This window comes from Neophocaena asiaeorientalis, unplaced genomic scaffold (assembly GCF_003031525.2).
Source record: "Neophocaena asiaeorientalis asiaeorientalis breed wild unplaced genomic scaffold, Neophocaena_asiaeorientalis_V1.1 scaffold439, whole genome shotgun sequence".
NCBI classification, from domain to species: Eukaryota; Metazoa; Chordata; class Mammalia; order Artiodactyla; family Phocoenidae; genus Neophocaena; species Neophocaena asiaeorientalis.
The window spans coordinates 160,635-169,500 of record NW_020173943.1 but is presented as its reverse complement, the minus strand read 5'-3'; the positions used below and the strand labels follow the sequence as shown (position 1 = coordinate 169,500).

General features: G+C 43.0%; 1 long non-coding RNA gene across 5 annotated transcripts; it reads left to right on the top strand.

The window, feature by feature from the left end:
- The first annotated feature begins 1,308 nt into the window (after window positions 1-1,308).
- On the top strand, window positions 1,309-8,519 carry LOC112404671 (uncharacterized). 5 transcript variants are annotated; one of them, XR_003004158.1, is made up of 4 exons: window positions 1,309-1,327; window positions 4,444-4,577; window positions 5,702-5,788; window positions 7,493-8,519. It is a non-coding gene; the product is annotated as an uncharacterized LOC112404671 (long non-coding RNA). The 5 variants fall into 5 exon arrangements; XR_003004160.1 differs by having other exon boundaries at window positions 1,313-1,327; window positions 4,517-4,577; XR_003004157.1 differs by having other exon boundaries at window positions 1,314-1,332.
- The last annotated feature ends 347 nt before the right edge of the window (window positions 8,520-8,866 follow it).

Sequence of the window (8,866 nt, the reverse complement as noted above, 5' to 3'; positions counted from 1 at the left end):
CTGCTTGGAATGGGTTTTCAACAATTATTCACTTGGCTCACCTGGTCATTTGTTCTTATTCTTCAGTCGCACTTCAAAGGCCACTTCCTTTGAGAGGTTTTCTTGACCTATCCAAGCCTTGTGGATTAGGTTCCCTGTGTTCTCCTAGCTTTCTGTGATTCCTCCTTTCTTTTCATATTTACCTGTAATTATTTGTTCAATAGCTATTTTCCACCACACTGCAAGTGCCAAGAAGGTAGGCATCTTATGTGTCTTGCTCTCCTCTGTATCCCAAGTGCCTCGCACAATGCTTGATACTTAGAAAACTCTCAATATATATTTGTTGAGTGAATGAATCTAGTCCAGCCTCATTGTAGATATGGCCCATAGAGGGAGAGGGTTTTACTCAAGGTCACACAGATAATCAGTGGCAGAGAATAGACTGTAGTCTGGGTCTCCTGACTTCAGGTGCACTGCTCTTTTCCATACATTCACCTCCACTATAGTATTTGTTCTTTGTACATGCTTATGTATTAATTTGGATCCTGGACTACGCTGTAAATTCCTTGAGGGCAGGGACTACATTTTATACTTTTGTTGTCCCACATGGTAACTACTAGCTATGTGTGGTGATTGAACACTGGAAACATAGGTAGTCCATATTGTGGTGTACTGTAAATTTAAAACACACACCACATTTTAAAGAGTGTAAAATACCTCATTAAAACATTTTTACATTGTTTACTGGTTAAGATAACATACTGGATGCATTGGGTTAAATAAAATATACTATCAAATTACTTTCACCTATTTATATTTCAAATTTTTAATGTCGCTATTAGAAAATTTGTGGCTCACATTGTATTTCTGTTAGATGTATAATACGGCTCTGCTGTGTATTTATTTTTCCCCTTGGTGCCAACCATAGAGCTTTGCAGCCAGTAAGTGCTCAATACACCCTTGTTGAATAAAGTTGAGCTATAGTTGGTAGGTTAATTGCTGCCACATTTCTTGTCATTGTCACTGGGTTTGTGGGGAACCTCTCAATGAAACATCTATCCCCAAGCCCATGAGTACATGAAGTTCTTCAATCTTGGCCTGGAGGTGCCCTGTACATTGCATCAGCCTTTGTATTTCCTTTCAGAGGAAGCCCCAGTGCAATCATACACATAGCAATCACCAGGGATGAGGTGGAGTGTGTGGACACTGGCTTCTTGCACAGGAAGTGGCCTCAGCTTTGCAGTTGTCCCTGGGGCATTTTCTTGACAGGCTTCCTATAGGAAGTGGGGGTAGGTGAGCATGAAGTTGAACTCAATGTTGAGAGGGGCTTCTCAGTTCCTTCAGGAAGGTGAGGTAAGCTAAGGAATGTGGGGATCTTGGGCTCTTTCATTTGCTTATGCACTGATGCATTCACTTATTCACCTCATAGTTCTGGGGCAACTATTTCATCCTTGGACCTGTGAAGAAAGGTAGGGATCAGACACAGTCCTATTTTTGGCAGTTCTTGGTCTTTTTGGAGAGACAGACACATAAATGCAGTGTGGAGAGGTTTCTGAGACTAGAGGCAGGCAAAGCCAGGAGCCACTAATTTTGTCAGGAAAGGGGTGGTCAGAGAAAGCTTTCTAGAGACAGTGAGCATCATTATTTTATCTCCCCATCTTTTAGAATCTAGCTAAAATCCTACTTTTCTATGAACCTTTCTAATCACCACCACTTCCTCACCCTCTGCCCTGGAAGAATCATGTCTTTCTTACCCACTCTTCTGATTTCACTTTGTACCTTCATCAAATCACTTGTCTCACACTGTAGAGATATATATTTCCTTAGGTGCATGCCTGAATCCCTCTCCCCTCTAGCCTGACAATCCTTCAGTATGATGTAGTGACTGATGCTCAGACAGGCTGTGCATGATTTTTCAAGGGCGTATAGTTAATGTTACAGAGGTTGGTCTATAACCCAGGGGCTATAACACAGGATCCAAGACACAGGGACTCAGACTCAAAATTCAGTGTTTTTTTCATTCCAGCACTGAGTGAATAAATGCATGTATCTACAGTGTGGGACTCCCGCACTGTCTGCCTGCTCCCCCTATCCAACTCTCTTCTCCCTCATCCTGCCTCATAAGCATGGTCAAGCCAAAGAGCATCCAAAATGGAAGAACTCTATGTCTTTTGGTTGGACAACAGACCTAAAGGAAAAGTCCCGTTTGTGCTGTTGCTGAAAATTGGTCCTTCCAAGCATGCTTTATGTTTGTGAGGTAAAGAGGAGCTCTGAGGAGCCCCATGCCATTTTCTCTAATTCAGACCTTTTGCATAGTAGGTATGATTTGTAGATCCTCCTGGTTCCTAATGCTTTTTTAATTCGCGTATAGTTGTTTTACAGTGTTGTGTTAGTTTCTACTGTACAGCGAAGTGAAGTAGAGTTCCCTGTGCTATAAAGCAGGTTCTTATTAGTTATCTATTTTATACATATTAGTGTATATATGTCAATCCCACCCTAATGTTTTTTTTTCATGGATGTACTATGAAGCTCAAGTTGGCCACCATTAATTACTACTTTAATTGAAGGCATTGTTTCCAGAGGGCCCCTGTTAAAAAGCTAGGAGAGTACCTTAACTGATAAGTGAGAAAAAAACCCAAGTGGGTAGCTGAACTTAATCTCTAGGATATGAGTAGGGAGGAAGGGTCCCTCCCTAGAAAAGTGCCCACAGGACAACCCTGACTCTACCACAAGCTTTAGTCAGAAACCAAAATAAAAAGGAATTGAATCTTTCTAGAAGCCAGATCTGGGGAAACTGGTTTCAAGGACTAAGCCAATAAATTATTCTGGTAGAAGGAAGTTTTCTGCAGAGTAGTGTGAGTGTAAGTGAATTCCTATCCCAGGCTGTCCCCTAGAGCCTCTAGGCTCTGCATACACAGGAAAGACCATAGTGAGAGAGGGGCAGGTATGGAAGGGGTTATAAAGGAACCAGGAAATGTTTGAGTTGGAGAGGCCACCAAGATCATCTAGTTCAGCCTCTGTTGGTTAAATGGGAAACTAAGACTAAGGGAGGGAACAGAGCTGACAGATCTGGGAGTAGGACACCAAACTCCTGGCTCCCAGGATGTGGTCTTTTCTCTTGAACCCGAATTTATATGACTGTATGTAGCTTAGATAGATTATTCACCGAGGCTTGAGTACTGTCAAGGGTCCTATTTCTTCTATGTAGACTAAGGACTGAGACTTGGGCACTGCAATCATTGAAGGTGATCCTGTAAGTATACCCTGAAAGCATTGCAAGAACTGCCTCTCCCGTCTGCCATATCATCAGGATTTATGATGTAGAGCACTGCATAATGGGCATCCAAAGTCTTCCTCGCTGTGAATGGGGACTGCCCAAGGATTGCAAACATAAGGCTCTAGGAAGTCATTCACTTTCTTCTCATAACTGTCATGTCCCTCATGAAGCCTAAAGGTCACAGTTGAACTTAAGTGTCTGGCACTATCTTTTCCTTCTCAAGGTCAACCACTTTCTTCATAACCAACATAGGAGAGTAGAAAAAGCCTAACATTTTAAGTCAGAAAGACCTGAGTACAAATTCTGCCTTCTCCATTTTTCCTAGTTTTGTGTCCTTAGACAAGCCACTTTACTTCCATGTGTCTCAGTTTCCTCACCTATAAATAGGAATAATGATAATACCATACTAGGTGGTTGTTGATTAAATGAGATAACACATGTAAAACACATAATAAATACTTTCATAGATGTGAATTTTCTTTTTTCTGTCTGTGAGCTCCCTGGATGCCAGAATGTGACCTGTGGGCAGAGCTGTGCTAGCAGGCCCAGCTTCATAGGCATGTGACCTGTAAATTTTCACAGGGCCTCATACTTAGAAGGACCCCAAACTTAGCTTAATGTTCTGCTGTTGCCATCTTGAATTTTTAATTTCTTTTTTACAAAGGGCCCTTCCTTTTCATTTTTCACTGGGCCCTGCTAATTATGTTTGTGTGCCAGGGGAGATAAAATGGGTGTTTCAGGACTAGGAGGCATTCTGACAGGGTGAGACAACACATGATTTGGAGTTGACAGAAATGGATTCAAATTCTAGATATACGACTAATTTTCTTTTTGATATCAGGCATTTCCTTTTATCCCTCAGGGGGTCAGTTTCTCAATTTTGACAATGGGGATTTTTATTTGATAATGTCTCAGTTTTGACATTCCAGGACTCCTTCAGTAAATCTGGGGAAACCTCCCTGTCCATAGGTCGAACCTAGGGCAGCCAGGGCTTTCTGCTCAGACTCTCTGCAGCTTGGGGAGTTAGTACCTGTTGGAGTTCAGCTGGCAGTGGGTGAGGACATGGCAGTGAGGACTGTTGCTTCAGTAGGAGACCCTTTCACAACGGCACTCTTTTGTCATTTTGCACCCAGATTTCCGTTGGCTAACCTCAGCCTTATCTTCCTCATTTCTGTTTCCTCTTGAAGACACCAAGGGCCCTTCAAAACATAGGACCTTCCTGCTCACAGCATAAAGCCCAGTTCCCTCTGGTCTCTGCAGGTTGACTCATCACCAGGGAACCTATGCCTCCTACAAGATGAAGGCACCACTCCAGTAACAGGTATAGTATCAACTTGTCCTCTCTGCTTGGATTCCCAAACTGGGGCAGTGTCCATGGCTACTAAATATGGCTTGGATCTGCTCATCCCATTCTCCTTGGACACTTCTAAGGAATTCTGGATCAAGGGTGGGGGAGAAGAAGTGTCCCATTGGTACCCTTCTCTCCTGGAGCCTATAATGATGAGAAAGGAGGATGACATTTCCTCTCCAAACAGGCTGTTTAGGGGACAGCCAAATGGAAGTGGAATGTTCTCTGGAACCAGGATCAGGATATTTGAATAGTGGTCCTGGTTTTGCCATTTACTCATTGTGTATCTTTGAACAAGTCCTTTCTCCATTCTAGGACTCATATTTTTGACCACTTCTGAAAAGAAGAGGAGGGGAAGGATTAGATGGACAGTGTCTAGAGACTCTTTTAGTTTTTATATCCCTTATTTTGATAGTTTTTAGCCCTCTGTTGAGAAAGGACATGAGAGTGATGCTGAGTAAATATCTCTGGGTAGGGTTGAGCAGAGGGTTGAACTATGCCTGAAAAAAAGTCCATACTGCTCCCAGTATGAAGGGGCCTAACTGGGTCAGTTGCAGAGCAGGTCTTACTGCTTGGTGTGTTAGCCCTCCCAGGGTAGACAGGGAGCAAATGATATTTTATGTAGTATAACAGACCAAGAGAAAACTTTCAGAGATCCTCAGTATCACTCCACGTAGATATCCATCTTTTCTTCCTATGGGTCTGGCCAACCTTCCTCAGCTGAACCTGCTTTCCTTATATACACTCTGTTGGAGAGGCATGGACTAAAACATCAAATGTGAAAATAAAACCAATATAATTTCAGCTCAGCCACTGCCTCTTTCCATTAATACTGGGGCAAAATGGTCTATAAGGCTCTTAAACTTCATGTACTAAGAAAGAATCTTTAACCTCCTCATACCTGTCTTCCTTTCTGATGAAGTCAGAAAGGGCATTCAGGAGGCTGTGGACATCTTCAGTTTATCCAGGTCTTCACACAGAAGCTGGTAGCCAGTAAGGATAATGATAGAAGAAAGGAATCAGTCCAGTTCTCTCTCTCCCACTACCCTGAACTCAAACTCTATTAATCAGCTTCCTTGATTGGCTTCCACTCACAGCTCCAGGGACTGAGCCAAGGTGCCTGTGAGCTCCTATATGAGAGGCTCTGGAAAGCTCACCAAACACTTTCCTGACAACTTTGCCAGGTAAGTCTTCTTGTCCCCATTTCCAGAGAAGACAACTGAAGCTCAAAGGGCAACTGAAGCCTAAAGGAAAACTTTCCCAAAGCCATGATTGGCTAATTAGTGCCCCAAGCAGCATTAGAATCCAAGTTTGTCTGATTCTTTCCACTATGCCATATCTGGTGACCAAGATTGTTGCTTTGGCTGAAAAAGCCACACTTCTGGGTGGCTTGGAATGGCTTGGGTAAGTAGAGAGGGAAATGAGGGGATGGAAAATATCATTTAGAGCTTTAGGTTTGAAGTCACTCTCAGATATCAAATTGGAGGAGCATGTCGTCTGCTTACCAACATACATTTACCTGAAAGAGTTAAGTGTTTTTTTTTTCAATGCACTATGATATTTTGCTGAAAGACAAGTCCCTCTGCCTTGTCTTAGCTGGGATAAGGCTTTCTGGCCTCATAGGGTAGTTTTATGTTCCTCGGAATGTTTGCCTCTTTTCATGTCAGTATATAATATAAGCCAGCTACTTTCTCACAGATCAACTACCACATCTGGAAAAGGGAGAAATTTCACACGGACTACCTGGAATTTTTAGCAACAGTATCTGGGTATTGCCAAGTGAATTCTCTCAGAAATTCCAGGTCTGATCATGCTCCTGGCAGCTTCTTTATTCCTCTGATGGCTGTGGGTTGAATGATCCCAGTACCTCACTGCCAAGTCCACTGCCTATATTTTGCCTTCCTTTTTGATGTGTCTCCCTTTTCCCAGAGAGATATACAGAGCATGGAGGTAAAAAGACCAGTGAGGAAAACTGGAGGGCACAATAGGGTGACATAGGGCACAGACCCAAACTGTGTACAACTTGTATGATCTTTAGCAACTCTCATCCTCAGTGTGAGCCTTCATTTCCTCATTTATAACATGAGTAGGTGAAACTAGATGAAGGTCCTTTTATAGCTGCCATTCTTGAGTCCTGATTTGTTAAGTGCATCATGTTAGGTAAGTCTGAGACCATAAGAAATTCCTGTTTCATTGTCCTGACCCTGTTAAGTCAGTGGTCAATGGCCCTTGCTTTCCTTGTGGTAGTTCAACCACCTTTTTATTTTTCCTTTGGAGCATTTGTTATGTATCAAATACTGACCTAAGGGCTTTACATACATTATTTCATGTCATTCTCACAATAACTTATTAGGTAAGTACTATACTTACGCCCATTTTGTGGATGTGGAAAACTAGAACTCAAAGAGATGAAATGATTTATCCAAGATTTCTCAGCTACTCAGTGGAAGAGCCAGAATTCATGCCCATGCTTAAACTCAAAGCCTATGTCCATAGTCATAACACTGTGAGAACATAGACTGAGAGAGTTGGGAAGGTGGGACATGGACATTGACTCTGGGACCTGGTCCTTTCCTGAGGTCAGGGAGGCAGGACAATGACCAAATTGTACATTCTCTGCTGCATAGAGAATCTCATTGAAGCTCCAGATCCCTAGAAACGCCATAGCTATAGGACTCAGGCCTGAGGACCTCCCCAACTGAGCACTGGGGCTTCACCTGCAGTATCAAGTGGGCCTTTCTTACATACCCTAAGGATGCCTCTTCTGGTTAGAAGCTTTATTGCCTATTTTGTTCACTTCCTTATTCTGGTGCTTCAGCTAGTCCCTATAGCCTCTGCAGTTTCCCTGGTGCTCAGGGTGTGACTCCTTTCTCTTTCTTTCCCTCCAGGGCCATATCTCGCAGGAAGATCTTGCCTCCCCACTGAAGCCCATGGCCCAGCCTCCTGCAGTGCCACGCTCCGTGTATTTGACAAGCTGAGTTAGACACTCCGTGTAGTACAGTGTCAGTTTGTCAAATACCCCAAGTGCGGCATATGCCTAGCAGCTCCAGGCCAGGACAGTTGAAATACAGCTGATAGACTGACAGCTGGATGCAAGAACACACACCAAATACCAACTAAGCTCTCAGAAGTTATTTTCGGTGACTTTGAGGGAATCAAAGCATTGTACATGAGGGTGTTGGGGGGCGGGGAAATGAAGCAGCTCTGCTTATACACAGTGGGAGCCCTAGGTGGATACAATAGTCTTGAAAAGGCATATGGGCCCCAGGGATGGCAGTACTCCTTTATTCATTACTTTCTTCCTTCACATTCCCCTCCCAGAGTCCCCTAACAAGGACATCTGAATTCTCACACAAGCATCATCACAGGGCTTAGACACCCAGTTTCTGGACACTTAACCTTGGCTTCTAAACACACTTTGACCTTACCTATCTCTCTCCTTTTCTTCATGCTTTTTCTCCTCCTGGGAACACCTTCTTCATTTCTCTCTTCTTATCCAATTCTTTCCCATACTTCTTGGCCGAGCCAAAGTCCAGTCTCTCCAAGGCCTTTTGAAAGTCAACCTATACTCTTTCTTCATTCTCAAAGCACTCCTTGCCTGGGTGCTTGTATGTACCCTTTTATCTCCTACTGCCAAATGGTACATCTTGAATTGTTAGTGGACTTTTACAGGGGATATTTTTGAATTCCCCACTAGATTGTGAGCTCCTAGAGAACAATACTCTTTCCTTAATTGCTGTCTCCCCATTCCATCCCTACTTCAGCCCCAGAACAGTACTCAGGTAAAAGAAAATACTTAATAACTGTTTATTGGTTGATAGGCTTTCCACTAGTCTATTAGTTTTGGGCCTTTGGGCCAAATGCTACCCAGGAATTTTGTAAGAAAACAATTAAACTTTGGTCACTGCAGTGCTATAGGGTGTGTGAGGTAATTGCCAACATGGAGGGTTTTTCTTCCTGAGAAATAGGGTCAAGAGTCAGAGAAGGAGGGCAAACATGTAGACTCAGAGGGCAAGTAAGCTTTGGAATTACTTGGTAACAAAAAGTTATACAGATGCTTTATTGCAGGATTTTTCAGAGACTTTAATATTGTAATGTTCCATTGGAAATCTCCAAGAGAGGGCCATAGAATGAAGCAGTTCCCATGCTTATCTGATCATGGAAACGTTTTTCTGTGGGCCATTTCCTGGATCGAGTGTTCCATGGAACAAAATTTGAGAAATTGCCTTAGAGGAACTTCATATCTTTCCTCTCTTCTGGAG